This window comes from Cervus elaphus, chromosome 6, assembly GCF_910594005.1.
Source record: "Cervus elaphus chromosome 6, mCerEla1.1, whole genome shotgun sequence".
Classification (NCBI taxonomy): Eukaryota; Metazoa; Chordata; class Mammalia; order Artiodactyla; family Cervidae; genus Cervus; species Cervus elaphus.
In genome coordinates this window covers 42,609,039-42,627,226 of record NC_057820.1, presented here as the reverse complement: position 1 = coordinate 42,627,226, position 18,188 = coordinate 42,609,039, and the positions used below count along the sequence as shown (strand labels likewise).

The window sequence follows — 18,188 nt, the reverse complement described above, 5'->3', positions numbered from 1 at the left end:
CTTCCCAGGTTTATTTACCTTAGTCATTTCAGTCACTGGAAGCTTGTTTACTTTTCTGCAATAGGTGGGCTCTCTCAAACCATCTTGGCCATACAGAGTTATCCAAGTCCTGGCTTAGACAGGCAGACTGAAGATTCCTTTGGAATATCAGAAATAAAAATTGCTGGAGGTTTCTGGTCAAGGACTGGGTAAAACAGCGTCTTAGGGAATAGCAAGGGCAGCATGCAGAAGTAGCTAAAGCTCCCTTCTCTTAGGAGGTGACAGCAGCAAACCCTGATGGTATACAGAAAATATTCCCACAGAATAAGGACTTTCAGTGCAACACAATTATAACACATCAGCAGAACACTCCAGTTTATGAAACATTTTCTTATAGAATCTCTAAGCTGCCTGACAAGCAGTTCAAGTTATACAGGTATGACGATTGTTAGTATGATAGCCCCATTAACTGGAGAGAAAACGGAACCTTAAACAGTTTCAGTGACTCACTCAAGGTTAATAACTGGATATAGAGTTCAGGTCTTTTGAGTCTAAACTCAGATCTTCTGAAAACTAAAGAACTATACTGCCAAATTTGTGACCACCTATCAGACAAGACTTCAAGGGCAGGGTCACTGGTAGGCCCACGTGTCCCCAAATAGCATTATCTCCTCGCCTTGGTAATGGTAGCTCTTAATCGACCATTAACTTTCGCATGATGCTTATTCTCTTTTTCACTCAGGACTTTTTGGAGGATTTTGGCCTAGAAGATCTTGCTTGTCCCCCCAGTTCACAGCCAATGTTCAAACAAGTTCCATAGACACTCTTTTATTTATTTATTTATTTTTCCATTTATTTTTATTAGTTGGAGGCTAATTACTTTACAATATTGTAGTGGGTTTTGTCATACATTGACATGAATCAGCCATGGATTTACATGTATTCCCCATCCCGATCCCCCCTCCCACCTCCCTCTCTACCCGATCCCTCTGGGTCTTCCCAGTGCACCAGGCCCGAGCACTTGTCTCATGCATCCAACCTGGGCTGGTGATCTGTTTCACACTTGATAATATACATGTTTTGATGCTGTTCTCTCGAAACATCCCACCCTCGCCTTCTCCCACCGAGTCCAAAAGTCTGTTCTGTATTTCTGTGTCTCTTTTTCTGTTTTGCATATAGGGTTATCATTACCATCTTTCCAAATTCCATATATATGTGTTAGTATGCTGTAATGTTCTTTATCTTTCTGGCTTACTTCAGTCTGTATAATGGGCTCCAGTTTCATCCATCTCATTAGAACTGATTCAAATGAATTCTTTTTAATGGCTGAGTAATATTCCATGGTGTATATGTACCACAGCTTCCTTATCCATTCGTCTGCTGATGGGCATCTAGGTTGCTTCCATGTCCTGGCTATTGTAAACAGTGCTGCGATGAACATTGGGGTGCACGTGTCTCTTTCAGATCTGGTTTCCTCATTGTGTATGCCCAGAAGTGGTATTAGATAGCATTTCCCCCAGTTGCATAGACTGCAATTCTTAGCTGTGTGGCTATGCACAAGTTAGTGAATCCCTGTGGGCTGAAGCTTCACCTGTAAAAGGGGATAACAGCAATCCCTATGGCCCTGGGCTGTTAAGAGTATAATCTATACAAAACATCTAAAATAGTGCCTAGCACATGGCAGCACTCAACAAATGTTGGATGTTATTATTAATATATGCAAAGTGCTTGGCGCCTAGTAAGTGCTCAACAAAAGAGTTTAAAAAATTAAGGAAAGATGAAGAAAGGAATACAAACTATACAGAGTTCTGTTTTTAGGGCAGGCCTTGATGACTAGAAAGAGCAGCAGAACTAACTTTCCTGCACAAACTTATGAACAGTGACCCCAGTGTAGCTGATGAACCTGTTCTGCTTCCCTACTCTCTACTAGAGTGTATCACCATCTGTCAGAAAAATGCTGACAAGCCCCTGGACTATGATTCATGGTGACCACCAGAGCCGGCACAATAATGACCTCTGTTGCTGCCTCCCTGAGTGTGGTTGGAACTGGGAAACCCAGCCACTTACCTGCATGTTTTTCAGGACTCTGGGCCCTTGCTATAATGAATGGACTCTCAGGTACTTTTCTCAGCAAAAATGACCGCAGTGCTTTTAGGAAGAAAATTCAAAGCACATTCACAAGAATGTTAAGCCAGGCATGTAAGTAGTAAATATGAATTAAGTCATCACATTCTGGCTAATCTCTAAAGAGAATGTGCTTGCTTTTGAGCAGCTGAGAAAAATAAAAGAAAGGATTAAATTATTTGCATGCAGTTGGACTAAATGCTAAGTTTGTCTTTAGGGCAAAATGTTTTTATTACTTCCTTCCAGGTCTTCAAACAAGCTATTGTGCTCCTGGCTAAGATGATTAAGAGTCCAGCTACCCAGGACTTCAGAACAGAAGCTTCTAACTACTCTCTGAAGAGGAAAGGCTCTTAGTAAGGATATAGGAAAACCATATAAGGGATAGTAGCTCTAAGGCTTACATTGACACATTGGGTTCTGTAGTGAGGATTAAAGTGCTAAAGATGATTTGCTTTTCTTCAAAAGAATGGTTTGTAGAAAACCAGAGGGTAATTACCTCTCTGGCAATCTACTCCAGAGAGAAGAAAGAAGCCAGAAGGAGGAAACTATAAACAAATAAGTTATGCCAGGTCCATCTCTTTAAAGACACCAATTACTCCATCTCCCATTTGATATATTTTTTCTTTTGCCTCCTTTTTGAAAAAATTGAATAAATTTTTACTCTCTGTTTTTTATAGGTTTAACTTTTTTAGTTTTGACATATAAGGGATCTCATATAGTACTTGTCTTTCTCTGTCTGACTTATCTTGATTAGCATAGTCTGCTCAAGGTCTATCCATGTTGTTGCAAATGGAAGGATATCCCTGTTTCTCGTGGCTGAATAGTATTCCATTGTGTATATGAACCACTATCTTTTTTTTTTATCCTTTAGCCTTTGATGAGCTTTTGGGTTGTTTCCATATCTTAACTATTGTGAATAATGTTATGATAAACATATATGAGGTATATATACCTCATTGAAATTCTGTTTTCATTTCCTCTGGGTATGTACCCAGAAATGGAATTGCTGAATTGTGTGTTAGATCTAGTTTCAATTGGTTTTTTTGAGGAACTTCCTTACTGTTTTGCATAGTGCTTGGAGCAGTTTACATCCTCATGGATAATACATAAAAGTTTCCTTTTCACCACATCCTCACCTAAACCTCTCTTGTTTTCTTGATAATAGTTCTAACAGGTATGAGGTGATATCCCAATGTAGTTTCGATTTGTACTAATCCTGGTGATTAGTGATGTTATCTTTTCATGTCTGTTAGTCATTTTGATGTCCTCATCAAAGTGTCTCTTATTTAGCCTTCTGCCTATTTTTAATCAAATTATTACTATTATTTTTATTAGATGACTGAGTTCTTTATATATTTTGGATGTTAAACCTTTACTCAATATATAGTTTGCAAAAATTTTCTATTAGGTAGGTTATCTTTCTATTTAGTTAATTGTTTCTTTTGCAGTGTAAAAGATGAGCTTGATATATTTCCATTTGTTGATTTTTACATTTGCTATTTGTTCTTTTAGCATCATGTTCAAATAGTTTCCAAGATCAATATTGATGAGGTTCTTGCCTATTTGTTCTTACAGGAGTTTTAAGTTGTCAGGTCTTATATTTAAGTCTTTAATCTATTTCAACTTTATTTTTGGCTAGAAGTATGATATAGAGGTCTAATTCATTGTTCTGCATGCTGCATTTCTCCAGTTTTCCCAGCACCACTTATTGAAGAGACCATTTTTCCCCATTGGGTATTCTTGGCTCCCTTGTTGAATATCAGCTGACTAAATACGCCAGGATTTAATTTTTGATTCTCTCTTCTGTTCCACTGGTTGATGTGTCTGTCTGTGTGCCTGAGCTATACTGTTTATTACTATGGTTTTATAGTATAGTTTGAAATTCAGAAGTAGTGATACTGCCAACTTTCTTTTTTTCTTTCAGGTTTTTTTTTTTTTGTGTGTGTGGCTATTTTAGGTCTTTTGTGGCTTTAGACAAACTTTGGGACTGTTTCTTATATTTCTGTGAAGAATATCTTTGGTATTTTGATGTGGATTGCTTTGAATTTGTAGATGGCTTTGGGTGGCATGGTCATTTTGAAAATATTAATTCTTCCAGTCCATGAATAGAGTATGTCTTCCCATTGTGTCTTCTTCAACTTCTTGGTTGAATTTATTCCTGTTTTATTGTTTTTTGATACTATTATGAATGATGCTTGATATAAACCTTTCTTTTGGGAAATGCGACATGGATTAGTTTAACTTGAGTTAGTGCATATAGGGAGATTAAAATGTCTTAAAACTTTAAGCGAGATTATGACGGCAACCTCACATGGAGGGCGTTTCTTTCCTAAATGAAATTATTGATGATTGTGGCTTTGATTCAGACTGATGTTAGGTTATTTTATAACTTACTGTTCGTCAACTCCAAACTAACTTTGACTTGCTTTGTCCTTTACTCCAGCTTCCTCTCAGAATGTTGAGATATAATACCAATAATACTAAAAATAAGATAATACTTTTAATTAAATTAGCCTTTACATATAGAAGGCTTGTTTTGTACCAATATCTTCCTTTATACATATTTAGTTTTTTTCAATAGTCTTAGGAGATAGATATTTTATTAAAACCATCCTAAAGGTGTAGGAAATTTAAATAATTTGTCCAATCTCATTCAACTGATTCATGGTAGTATTCAGATCCAACCCACTTTTAACTACTATTTATACTACTTCTGGGCTTCCCAGGTGGTGCTAGTGGTAAAGAGCCCACCTGCCAATACAGGATTCATAAAAGATGTGGGTTTGATTCCTGGTTGGGAAGATCCCCTGGAGGAGGGCATGGCAACTCACTCCAGTATTCTTGCCTGAAGAATCTCATAGACAGAGGAGCCTGGCAGGCTACGGTCCAAAGGGTTGCAAAGAGTCAGACATGACTGAGCGACTTAGCACGCACCCATGCATTACTACTTCTACTATGACTGTGACAACAATCACTGCTATTATTACTTATTGCTAATAACTATTGCTCAATAACAATAGCTACTGCTGCTGCAGTAGCCACACTACTGAGACGATGGCTGTTACTACTACTGCTTTGCTACTACTAGAAACGAACCCATTGTTATTTAAAGGTCAGTGACAGAAATAATCTTGAATCATATCTTTTAGTAATGAGATACTCTTTTAGTAATGAGATATCAATAGCTTCTAGTACTTTTCTCTTGAAGTAGCTGTAATGACAAGTGAAAGTGGATAGAGGGGTTGAGTGTTGCCCAAAACAATCCTACAGAAGACTAGAACTATCTAGAAATTTTGTTTCCTTTAAAAAACCTTCAAATATTGTTTTTTCTGTCATAATAAATCTGCATTCATTTTAATATATTAAGAAAAATTTCCCCTAATAGATTTTGAGTAAAATTGGCAGAAAGAAAGCTGTGCAAAGTAATCTAGCGACTGTATTTTGCTGTATACCTGGGTGTGTGAATTTGTGCATACTGGGCTAACAGACAGTGATCCATGATGGTAAATAATTGATTGGTTGACTTATATAGAGGGCTTGAAGTTAATGCCAGCTCAACCTTGTGTTCTTAGATCAAATGCCGCCTCTTTGAGAGAAAGGCTTCCTTGCTTCTCCTTAACCTCACAACTAGGTCAGTCCATCGTCCATATTCCCCCTTAGCAGTAGTAGTAGTGTGAGTCACTCAGTTGTGTCTGACTCTTTGTGACCCCACAGACTAAAGCCCACCAGGCCCCTCTGTCCATGGGATTCTCCGGGCAAGAACACTGGAGTGGGTTGCTATTCCCTTCTCCCAGGGTCTTCACGACCCAAGGATCAAACCTGGGTCTTCTGCATTGCTGGCAGATTTTTTTACCATCTGAGCTACAGGGAAGTCCTATATATTCCCCCTTCCTAGACACCAAGTCTTCTAAAATATTATTAATCTTTAGTAGCTCATAGATAGAATCAGCCTTGTGGTTCAGATGGTAAAGAATCTGCCTGTGATGCAGGAGACCTGATTTGATCCCTGGGTCAGGAAGATCCCCTGGAGAAGGGAACGGCAACCCATTCCAATATTCTTGCCTGGAGAATTCCACTGATAGAGGAGCCTAGTGGGCGATAGTCCATGGGGTTGTAAAGAGTCAGACACAATTGAGTGACTAACACTTTCACTTTCTTCTGAAATATTACTAATCTTTGGTAGCTCATAAGACTTTTGTAATTTTACAAAAAGTACATTACATGAAGGCAAAGATCATGCTAATTTTTTCTCCACCATTAAATTCCTGGGTTTAATTCAGTGCTTGACACAGTGTGCTGTGCTGTGCTAAGTCGATTCAGTCATGTCTGACTCTCTGCGACCTGTGGACTGTAGTCCACTGGGCTCTTCTGTTCATGGGATTCTCCAGGCAAGAATACTGGAGTGAGCTGCTGTGCCCTCCTCCAGGGGATCTTCCCGACCCAGGGATTGAACCCATATCTCTGGCGTCTTTTGCATTGCAGGTAGGTTCTTTACCCACTGAGCCACTTGGGAAGCCCAGACACATAGTAGCGGGCTGAAACTGTCAAATGAATGAGTAAAGAATGTGTGAGCTTTCAGCAGGGTCAGCTCTCCCCTACTCAGCTGGGTGTGGATGTGAGCAGCCTCTCTGGGCTTGGCAGTCTCCCTTTATCCAGAGCCAGTACAGTTGGCAACTCATTTATTAGTCACCTTTGGAGATGAAGTTGTTCTCAGATGTGATGTATCCATCTAAAGGAAAGAGGTATTTTAGTTTTAAAACATTAAAACATAGCCATCTGGACAGGAGCCCATCTGGACACCCTGCACTGGCTGGCTGATAGCTTTTTGGTGCAAGAAAGCGCAGTCCCGGGCTTCAGCAGCACACATCTGTACCCTGCTCAGGTGATACGAGATGTGGTGGGATGTGGTTAGGTAGAGGGCATTGGTGCCTGTCCATCTTCTAGAGAAGTTGACTTCTCCACCCTTGCAACTCTTGCTTTTCTAAAGGGGTTCTCTTTGGGAATGACTGATTTACCCTCTTTGGCCAGTTTTTATAGAAACTGCAGGGGAAGGAGAATCCTTTGAAGGTTTCTCTCTGTTTCTTTAGCCTAAAACTATTTTGGTCAGCCCAGCACGGGCTGTTTAAATAACACTGTGAAATTTTCACTTATCTAGCACTAGGTGGGGAATAGCAGTGTTCCACTTAAATGGATTTTTTAGATAATGGAAACTTTCCCTGCTAAATTGCAAACTTTAGAAAATTGCCATTTCTATAAAGACTTCTAAAATATATGATACCTGCTCCTTCCTGCCTTTTAAATCAGAGTATACTGAATATATTTTACCTTTATTTTGATGGCTCAAGGTCAGAAGTTTGAACATAGAATCAGGATTTTAAAGTGTGGTGGGCATTGGTGAAGACCGTCTGGTTCAGCTTCCTCACAAAGACAAGAAGAGAGTGAGGTTCAGAGAGCTAGTATGACTTTATGAAGACTTCTCAGCAGGGCAAATAGAGACCTAGGTGAAAATTCAGCCTGAAGCTTTTAGCTGAGTGCCCTTCTCATTGTCCTAGATCAGAGGTTCTTTAGGTATGTAGGGTTTCTCATCTCTTTAATAAGTAGCTCTAAACTACCATGCTTATTGAGTCGCTGTTCCTGATTTTCCCATTCCCTCCCCTGCTACTCCCGTGACCTCCCTAGTTGAAAAAGTCAGATTTAATTTCTTGCTTTTGTGATGTATTTACCTCTATCCTGTCTCCTTATTTCTGTTACCTCTTCAATGAAGTGGGTGGTTATAATGAATGGGAGTGGGCAATTAAATTTTTTAACCAATATACTTTACTTTTTAAAACAGTTTTAGGTTCACAGGAAGATTGAGTAGAAAGTATAGAGTGTGCCAATGAACCCCTGGAATGAAGACATTTTAAAATGCTTTCTTCTAATTCCCACAACTTAACATAGTGTGTTGTGTGTAGTAAGCAATTAATAAAATAGTTGTTGATTGGTGGATTCTATCATCTTGTGGGCTGGTGAACCAAATAGTGAAGGTTGTTTGAAATGTATTTTAAATGAGCACACTCTACCATAATGAGGTTCTGAGGGAGGACCCGGGGGCCAGATTATAAAGTCTATCAGCTTTGTGATATCACTTTGACTACTCAAAGACATTTGCTTGCTTACTTCTGAGTTTCAGGTCATTCTGGATGGGTAAAGCCATTGGATAAAAAAAAGTATAGCTATAGTAGGAGTAACAGTAAAGGTAGCGATGATATTCTACATGAACAATGCTTTAAGCTAGGTTTGAGAGTTAGATTTTACAACTAGTTGTGCAGTCACAACATAGATACGTCATGTTTACGGTGGTAACCTAGTATCTAGCCCAGGGCCTGGTTTTAACCTGCTGTCTATCACAGTTTCTAGTTCTAATCTAGTAACTATCACAGTGCCTTGCATATCACAGTACATAGGGGAGGTTCTAACCTTTAGAGGAGGCACTATCTAACTTGAATCCTGAAGAACTAATCAGAGTTAATCAAGTGAAGGGAGGGATTGTCTTTGAAAAGTACTATACTCAGAGGGAAAATGAGTTTCAGACTCCATTGGGAGAGAAAACCCCTTGAGAAGGAGGTGATTATAGTCTGTGACTCCAGAGAAATAAGCAGCGATATTTCATGAAGGGTCTCATAAATTTGCTAAGGAGCAGAAATTTTATCTGGAGATGCAATGAGGAATCCCTGGAGCATTTAAGTTGAGAAATGACATGGTCAGTGTTGTTTTATAAACATCAGCTGAGCTTCATGATGGAAAGTCTCTTCATTCCACACATACACATTGAAGATCTGCCCTGTGCTAGAACTCTTCCAGGAGCTGAGATAAAGCTCTTATTAGTCAATTTCCTAATCTCAGGGAACTCACGTTCCAATGCATATTTATGTGTATGGTGCAGCAGCAGAGGTGGGGAAAAGTAGACAGGTACACTTATAATTTCAGATAGTGACAAGGCAGCTGAGAAAAGAAAACATAGAACAGGGTAGTAGAAAGTGGCTGGGGTAAAGGCAGTTTTAAAGTTGGATGGTCATGATGGATGGCACTCTAGATGGGAGGGACATATATTAGGAGACTAAGAGTAGGAAGACTACAGATTTGCAAATGAAGGCAATGAGAGGCTAAAGTAAAGTAGTGGTAACAGTAATGGAGAAAAGAGGCCCAATATTCCCCAATACACCAGTATTTAAGGAAGTAGAACCTGTAAGGCTCGAAGAATGATTGGATGTGATGTGAGCAGTGAAAGTTAAGGAGGTGGTGAATGGGAATTGTACTGGCAGCAGCTGCTTCTGACCAAGCCTTGCCTCCTGTCCCTTGGTTACATGTTGCATGATCCCATGCTGGCTTCTTAATCTTGGACATGTTGGAAAGCATGGTGGTGCTTATGGATGGTTCACCTCTCTTTACAGTAACTCAGAAGATTGAATTTTGTATGCAGTTGCATGGAGTTATGAAATAGTTCTAGCCAATGGGCTGTGAGTGGAAGTGATGCACAGCTTTTGGCTAAAACTCATCATTATTATTGTGAGGTCTTTCACTCAGATTCAAGCCCCCTGGCTGGGTCGCTGGGTACAGAAATAGTTACCTTGGAGAGACACCTAGGTCTGAGGGGACCTTCTGTGAGCAAGAAGTAAAACTCTGCATGTTAAATCCCTGAGGTTTGGGGGTGGCTTCTTACTGCACTATAAACTAGCTTATTCTGACTAATACAAGGGTCTTGAGTTTAATGTGCCCGTGGGATCACCAGGTGGAGGTGCGCAGTAGGAAGATGCATAGGGCTGGAGTGTAGTGAAGGGCTGGGCTGGACTGTGAGCCGTTCACAAATATATAGTAGCTAATGGGAATGAATGGGATGAAACCGATGAGTGAGCAATGAAGGCTGAGGACAAAGTCTCCGGAAAAATAAAATTTAGGGGGAAGAGATGAGAAAGAGAAACCCACAAAAAAGATAAAAATGAGTGGCCCGAGACAAGCAGGAATATTAGAGACAGTGCTGTGGGTTTGGAGGGCAGGAAAGGGAGGGACAGGACACGTAGGGATGTTCTCAAGTTCCCTAGTAAACAAGGCTTAGGGGCCACAGTATGGTTGGAAGGGAGCCTGGAGGTCTTACCTTGATTGCGTATGCAGAGAAAACAGTGTTTTTATTGACCTTGTATGTCAATCAAAGTCGAGGGAATTGATGAAAATCATGGGGAAGGAGGGCTTATCTCTCACTCTCACTTCTCTTGTTGCTGCTGGTAGGTGCAGGGGACATTATGAAGCAAGTATTGCAGAAATTTCCCATGAAATTTTCATTCCCTTTATACATATTTCTTCAGTACCTATAATGTACCAAGCATTCCTCGAGATATGGGGCATAGAGCAAGGAGCAAAATAAAATCTTTGTTCTCTAGGTACTCCTCATCATTGCAGACAGAAGAAATACATATGCAGCATTTTGGGTGATGGTAACGCTAACTTGGGAAGTGACACACAGTCTAGTGACAGCGTAGGATAAGACAAGAGGCAACGACAGGTATTCAGGGAACTCTGACACAGTAACTGTTTGAGCAGAGATGTCAGGAGAGGGAGAGAGTGAACCTGGAGAAAGACTGTTCCCAGCCAAGGAAACAGCAGGGCCAAAGGCCCTGAAGCAGTCTCATGCTTGCCAAGATGCATGGGGTGTAGCAAGGAAGATTCCTGGAGCAGAGCGAGTCAGGGAAGGGTGGTAGGAGGTAATCTCAGAGAGACCGAGGACCAGTTCATGTAGGTCTGGTGGGTCTTGGAAAAGCTGTAGCTTTTATTCTGAATGAAATATGAATCTCTTAGAATATTTTGAGTAATGACCTCAAATGACTAACATTAAAAAAATCAGTGGTGGATCTGTGAGGAGAGACATGTAGGCGTTAAGAGTAAAAAATAGGCAGTCTGATTAGATGATTGTAAAAATCTAGGTGATGGCTTAGAGTAGGGTAACAGAGGAGGTGATAGGAAGTGGTGGGTTTGGCTGTATTTTGAAGGTGGTACCAATAAGTTTGCTGTTAGTTTGGATGTAGGAGGAAAGAACAAAAGAGTCAAAGATAATTTCAAAGTTTTTGGTATGAGCAACTGGAAAGATGAAATGAATTTTTTCTTTTTTTTTTTTTTGGAGAGGGACTTAACTGTAGGAAAAAACAGTTAAGGGGGGAAAATGTAGTGTAACTTCTGTATATGTTAAATTTGAGATGCCCGTTAGCTATCTACTTCCTAGTTGGCTCAGGGGTAAAGAACCTGCCTGCAATGCAGGAACCTCAGGAGCTGCAAGTTCAATCCCTGGGTCAGGAAGATCCCCTGGAGAAGGGCATGGCAACCCACTCCAATATTCTTGTCTTGAGAATCCCATGGACAGAGGAGCCTGGCAGGGTACAGTCCTTAGGGTCCCAAAGAGTTGGACACAACTGAAATGACTTAGCATGCACACACTGTTAGCTATCCAAGTGGCAGTGTCTATTTGGCAGTTGAAGACACAGAGTTAGAACTTGGGGAGAGGGGATGGCTGGAAATATCGACTGTGAAATTGTCAGTTTATAGTTGGATCCTCATCCTGGAGGCTAGGTGAAGAAAGTCTTTCAATGAATAAGGAATAATAGGCCTTGTCTTATGCTGCCACTATGTGAGGTTGGATAAGAGTTGAGATATGATCATCATTGGGATGGCTATTAAGAGACGTACCATGAGATGATGGAGACAAAAGTCTGTGTCAAAGAGCATTGGCAGAGAGGAATATGACACTGCAGGTATAAATAACTTTTTTAAAAAATTGAGATTTGCTATAAAGGAGGACAAAGAGATGGTGGTTGGAGGGGAACTTGAAATATGGGAGGAATTTTCTAAGTTTGTTTACTGATAGGACTAATCCAGAGGGAAAATTCACTGATATAGGAGAGAAGGGGTACAAAATTCTCAATTAGGCAAGAGCAGAAAGCCAAGCACGGGTCAAGAGACTGGCCTTTGAAATGGATGTCAATGGTTCCTCTGTTTTGTTAATACCAGGAGGGAAGGAGGAGTATATGGGTACAGATGCGGGTGGGTTTATGGCTGTAGGAAGATGTGGATCTTCTGGCTACCTCCATTTTCTCAGTGAGTAACTAGTCAGCTCCTAGCTCAGAGAAAGGATAAGAGAAGGGGTGTTGGATGTTTGAGAGAGAAAGGAAGATACAGAATATTCCTCTGGAGAGTGGAAGACTGAGAATGGATTGGGGAAAATATAATAATATGCATGTCAAGAAGTAGTAGAGTTTGTAATCATTAATTTGAAGCAGAATGAATCAGCATAAGCATGTGTTCACTTCCCCGGTGGCTTTGATGCTTGTGATTCACGTGTAGATTGAGAGTGGGTTTGCAATGATCAGGGTTGGGATCAGGGAGGTTAGGTCATGTATAAAATAGTAATAATAATGATGGATTGTAGAATCAGGGTCAGAGTGGGGCAGGGAAGTGAAGACATAGATGGGTTCAAAAAGCTTGCTGGAGTTGGAGTACTAGAGAGGATAAACCAGAGGGATAATATATGGAGCTCAAAGAACAGAATACTTGGAACTGAGCTGATGGAAGCAGTGTGCTCATTTGTAGTGACTATGTATAGAAAAGAAGGAAGCTGAAGGGGGCCGAAAGATTAGGTCATAGTAGCTGAGAAGGCAAAGAAATTACAAATCCAAGATATTGGAAGGAATTTCAAGAAGACACTGAAATCATCAAGAGCAGAGGTATAGAGTCCCTGTGAATCAGGTGCTGTGTCTTTAAGGGATGAAGAAATTAACCTGTGGGTCTCAAGGTAAGTGCAACATGTAGGATGAACAAGATGATAGAAGATTGGTAAGCATGACTTTGAAGGAGTTGAGATACATAGCTCTGAGGGAGAAACATTTGAACCTCGCATAGCACCTTGAATATACCTTCATGATACTGTCTTCTACATTTTGCTTTAGTCTCTGCCTTTTTTTTTTCTGTCTCTTTTAGAAGCCCCATCTCTTTACTAAATTGTGAGTTCATTAGGCATAGGAACTTGTGCTGTCATTTTTAAGCACCACAGTGCCCAGTCTATAGCAAGCAATTACCATTTGTTGAATTAGATTGCACCAAATGTGGAAATTTAAAGATCAAATGGCTAACAACCTCAGAGAATACAATTTTGAAATGAGATTTACACCTAGATTTATTGCATGTACTAAAAACATAGCACCGTCAGCTAATCATGTAGTTCCAATTGTTTCCTGAGTTCCAAAGACATTAAAAAATATAATTTGATCATAAATATTGCAAAGAAAGGCCTGGGGGCATTCCATTTGCATGGAAAAGTGCTGTTTCCTTGTTTCTATGTTTCAGAAATAAAAATGTCTGGGAAGGAGAAGACTTGCTAGCTCTGACCATTTTCTGAACCCCCTAAATATTTGTTCATCCAAAATCACTCTTTGAAAGCTAAAGAATAGTTAATTTTTACTTTGCAGAAGGACCTGTCCCCCTGTTTTAACCATGCCTAGGGCAAACTGGGCAATGCAAAAACCCTATTCTTGAAAAATCTCCTCACTGTGTAATGGCATTGTATATGATGAATAATAAACATCACAAGAAAAGAGAAATTTTGATTGAAACTGTAAACTCTACTTAGATTTGCTTCCATAACTTATTTCTGCAGCATCTAAATGTAAATTGTAAGAGTGAAGAACTGTTTTATGTGATGTCCAAAATTGCCTTTTGAAAACCATGGTGCAGTGTCAGCACTTCAGTTCTACCACTGACATAGGTAATGGAGACAGGCTACTATCTGCCACACACTATTGCTTTCCGTGGGTAATTCACATTCTCCTAGTGTCTTTCAATTACCACTGGCAAAAATGCATAACTAATCAACTTAGATCAAAGATACTTGATTTGTACTCTTTCTCATCTCTGTCACCTCTTGCTCTCTCTTCTTCTTTCTCTCTCCCTCCTCTTTTCTCAGACACTCATAAAGCAGAATCACTTAAAGATAATAGCTCCTTCAAAAATACAGCTCCACAGGATTTAATTAAACCTTAAGTCCCAGACTGGCCTGGGGAGGCTGAAGTAGCACAAGATGAATATTTGTTCGGAGTGAACATGGGATTCCAGTGGCTTCAAGGTGTCAGAGACCAATTGTATTAAAAGGGAGATTTGGCTTGTCACTGGTTGTATGAATTTAGTGAGTTAAACAGTGGGCTGGAGAGTTAGAAGTCCTCCCTTTTGTATGACCTTGCCTATGGCAGTGTCCTCCTCTCCTGCTTCCTTATCTGTAAAGTGGACTTTTTTTTTTTTTGTAAAGTGGACTTTGAATACCAACCTTAAACACTGTTGGTGCTTAGAAAACAGCTTGTTAAATGTTCATACCTATTTTTTTTTTCTCTTTGGTTTACAAAGTCTAAGTAACTATGCTGGGGACATTTGTGTTGCTGTGGAATATTAGGTAAAGGTGAACGGGAGGGGCTTCCCTGGTGGCTTAGTGGTAAAGAATCTGCCTGCCAGTATAGGAGACATCGGTTTGATCCCTGATCTGGGAAGATCCCGCATGCCACAGAGCAACGGAGCCCATGCACCACAACTACTGAGCCTGAGCTCCTACTGAGCCCAGTACCCACAACTACTAAGCCCAGTACCCACAACTTCTAAGCCCATGTGCTTCAACTACTGCAGCCTGCATGCCCCAGGTCCTATGCTCCAGAACAAGAGAAGCCCCTGCAACGAGAAACCTGTGCCCTGCAATCCGCGGGTAGCCCCCACTCGCCACAACGAGAGAAAAGCCCATGCAGCAATGAAAGCCCAGAGCAGCCAAAAATAAATAAATAAAAAGTGGAAGGGATTATTTTGTTAATGAGCATTCCATATTTTCATCATAGCTTCAGGGATCTTGGAGTAAGCTGCATTAAAACAGAAGTAACTATATCCCTTCCATAAACTCTACTTAGAGCAAACTGCTCATACAAAACTGCTATTGTTAAAAAAAGATCCCAGCTGCCAGAATAATTGTAATGCCTGTGCATGCTTGCATGCTAAATGGCTTCAGTTGTGTCCGACTCTGTGTGACCCTATAGACTGTAGAATTCCGGGCTTCTCTGTCCATGGGCTTCTTCAGGCAAGAATACCAGGGTGGGTTGCCAGACCCTCCCCCAGGAGATTTTCCTGACCCAGGGACTGAACCCATGTCTTTTACGTCTTCTGCATTGGCAGGCAGGTTCTTTACCTCTAGTGCTGCCTGAGGTGCCCCTGTAATGGCTGACATTGACATCATAATTAATACTTACTATGTGCTAGAGACTGCTTAAACAATTGATATAGAGTAACTTGTTTACGCCTCACAACAATTCTATACATGACCAATGGAAAAACCATAGCTTTGACTATATGGACTTTTGTTGGTAAAAGTGATGTCTCTGCTTTTTAATGTGCTGTCTAGGTCTGTTATAGCTTTTCTTCCAAGGAGCAAGCATCTTTTAATTTCATGGTTGCAGTCATTGTCTGCAGTGATTTTGGAGCCCAAGAAAATAAAATGTGTCACTGATTCTACTTTTCCCCTTCTATTTGCCATGAAGTGGTGGGACTGGATGCCATGATCTTAGTTTTTTGAATGTTGAGTTTCAAGCCAGCTTTTTCACTCTCTTCTTTCACCTTTATCAAGAGGCTTTTTAGTTCCTCTTCACTTTCTGTCACTGGAGTGGTATCATTAAGTTCAATATCCCAGTTTGAAGAACACCAGGCTGGAGAAGTTCTCTTACTCTTGGGAGAGCCAGGCTTTTTGTTCTGTTCAGGTCTTTAACTTATTGAATGAGGCCCACCACAGTAAGAAGAGCAATCCGCTTTACTTGGTCTATTAATTCTAATGGTGGTTTTATGCAAATACCGCTTCATAGACACACCCAGGATAATGTTTGACCAAATATCTGGGTATCCCATGGCCCAGTCATATTGACACATAAAATTAATCATCGTATCATGTAAGTGACTGAGCCAGGATTTGGGTCCAGGCAGCTTGGCTCCAAGGCACATACTTTTAGCCTTTACTTACTTCTCTCTAAGGTCTTAGAGCTCCTTACTGTCACGTATTCAACAGGAAAGTCAAATAATGCCCCTCTCAGACTTTAACAAAGATTTTATAATTTTTAGAATCACAAATACCCACCCTCTTCCCACAACCAACATGTCATGCTAGGGAGATCTTACAAAGAGATAGTTTGCTACTAAGACTATTTGACCTTATTCCCACATATTGTTTTGCCCTTTAATATTTCAGATGGGCCAAAACTAGATCCTTGGTTGCCTCATACCAAATCTCAAACATTCCCAATTGGTTATTTCATAAACCACAGAAGGAAGAACAGGCAATCTTTGCTTTTCTTTCCTAGATCCTTATACAGAGAGAGCTGTAACCGGACCACAGGTCTGAGGACGGGGACTTCCTGCCTGATTCGTCTCTTCTGGAAATACAGCACTGTGTGGAAGAGGCAAAGACTCTGCTCATCTTCTTTAGAGTGGGGGATGCAGTCAACACATGAGTAAGTAAATGTGATGATATTTAGTTGAACGCGGGTTAGAGATATAAGTTCTATGACAACAACTGAGCTAGGAAAAGGAAGAGAGATGGGAGATGTTGGCGAGGTGGCTCTTAATGTAGGAGAATCCGAAAAGGCCTCTTGAGCAGGTGACATTTGAGCAGAGGTTTGAATGAGACATGAGACTGTCTATGAAAAGAACATTTTACGTGGAAACTGTGAATCAAGGGCAAAATCGGGAGTATTCGCTGAGTGTGTAAGGAACAGCCTGCTTGGAGGGAAGTTAGAAAGGCGTAGAGAGGAAGGTGATGGAACCTGAGGGGCCCCCAGGGCCAGGTCATGGAGGGCCTTCTGGTTCATGGAAAGACTTTGGGTTTTGAGATGGGAAGACTTTGGAGGGTTTCGAGTAGGAGAAGAACACAGTCTGACTCATGTTTCAAAGCCCCCCATACCCCACTGCCCTTACATGACTGCAGTGATAGAATATTTACTTTGGAGCAAATGTGGAAGCAGAGAAACTAATTAGGAGGCTATTGTAATGACGGCTTGGGTTGGGTGGGAGTGAGGGAAGTGGTCAGAATTTATTTGGATTTGGGTTATATTTTGAAGATAGCACGAGGGGCCTTGTTGATAGATTTTCCATGTGGTGACTATTAGACTATTTTACAGAGATCTTACAACTTAGATTTGTGTGCAAAAGAGTGGGTTGGACTAAATGGTATCTAAGGTCTATTTCTCTAGAATAGTGTTTTTACTCTGTGCTCCCTGAGACAACATTCAACTATTTTATCAGCTGCAGTTTAACTTTATTCTTTTGACATCTAAGGCTCAGTATATTTTCTTTGATCCAGAGTGTTTTTTTAATAGCAACATTATTAGTCCACCAAAACAGAAGCCGGTGGAAGAAAATGAAAGAATTTTCAGTGTATTCATGAACATGGTGGAAAATGTACCAAAAATTACAAGAAAAGTTTTGAAGACTTTGTAACTTTTAATAAATATGGGAGAAAGAAAGTCACGAAGAGGAGAAAAAAGACACATAACATCAAATAATATGAAAATGTCCCTCAGGGAAGGACCGAAGAAAGGATTATTTTATTTAGCTGCATCAGCAAAAAATCGCCTGGCTTTATATCAGGAAAAAAATCCCCATAATCCAGTTTTAAAAGCACTTGCTCCATATATTACGAATGACATTTCCAGGCTGCCAAATTTCTGATTGAGCTGGTGATTAGAAGACAATGCAGCATCTCCTTTCTCTCTCTTCCTTTCCTAGAAACAGGATTGCTTCAGCTCTTCTTCCTCTGAATGTTTCGTGAAAGTCAGGAACAGAGAAAGCAATGAGAGACATGTGTCAAAAAGTTGATTTGGTTGAAGAGAAATACTTAGTGGGAATGTGCGACAGCTAAGACGGAGAGGTGATAGAGGGGAGGTGGGGAACAAGAAGCGTCAGGGAACAGCAGCTTTACCTGCAGCGTTTGAAGGTCACAAGGAGTGTCAGATACAACAGTACCTGGGTTAATTGCCCCTGACACCAAATGC

At 40.5% G+C, this 18,188-nt stretch overlaps 1 long non-coding RNA gene across 1 annotated transcript in view; it reads left to right on the top strand.

Annotated features, from left to right (window-relative positions):
* Positions 1-18,188, top strand: part of LOC122696546 — a 118,251-nt gene that overhangs the window by 69,730 nt on the left and 30,333 nt on the right. The window contains exon 2 of the long non-coding RNA XR_006341774.1: positions 16,500-16,649. This is a non-coding gene — a long non-coding RNA (uncharacterized LOC122696546). The remainder of the gene's footprint in view (positions 1-16,499; positions 16,650-18,188) is intronic.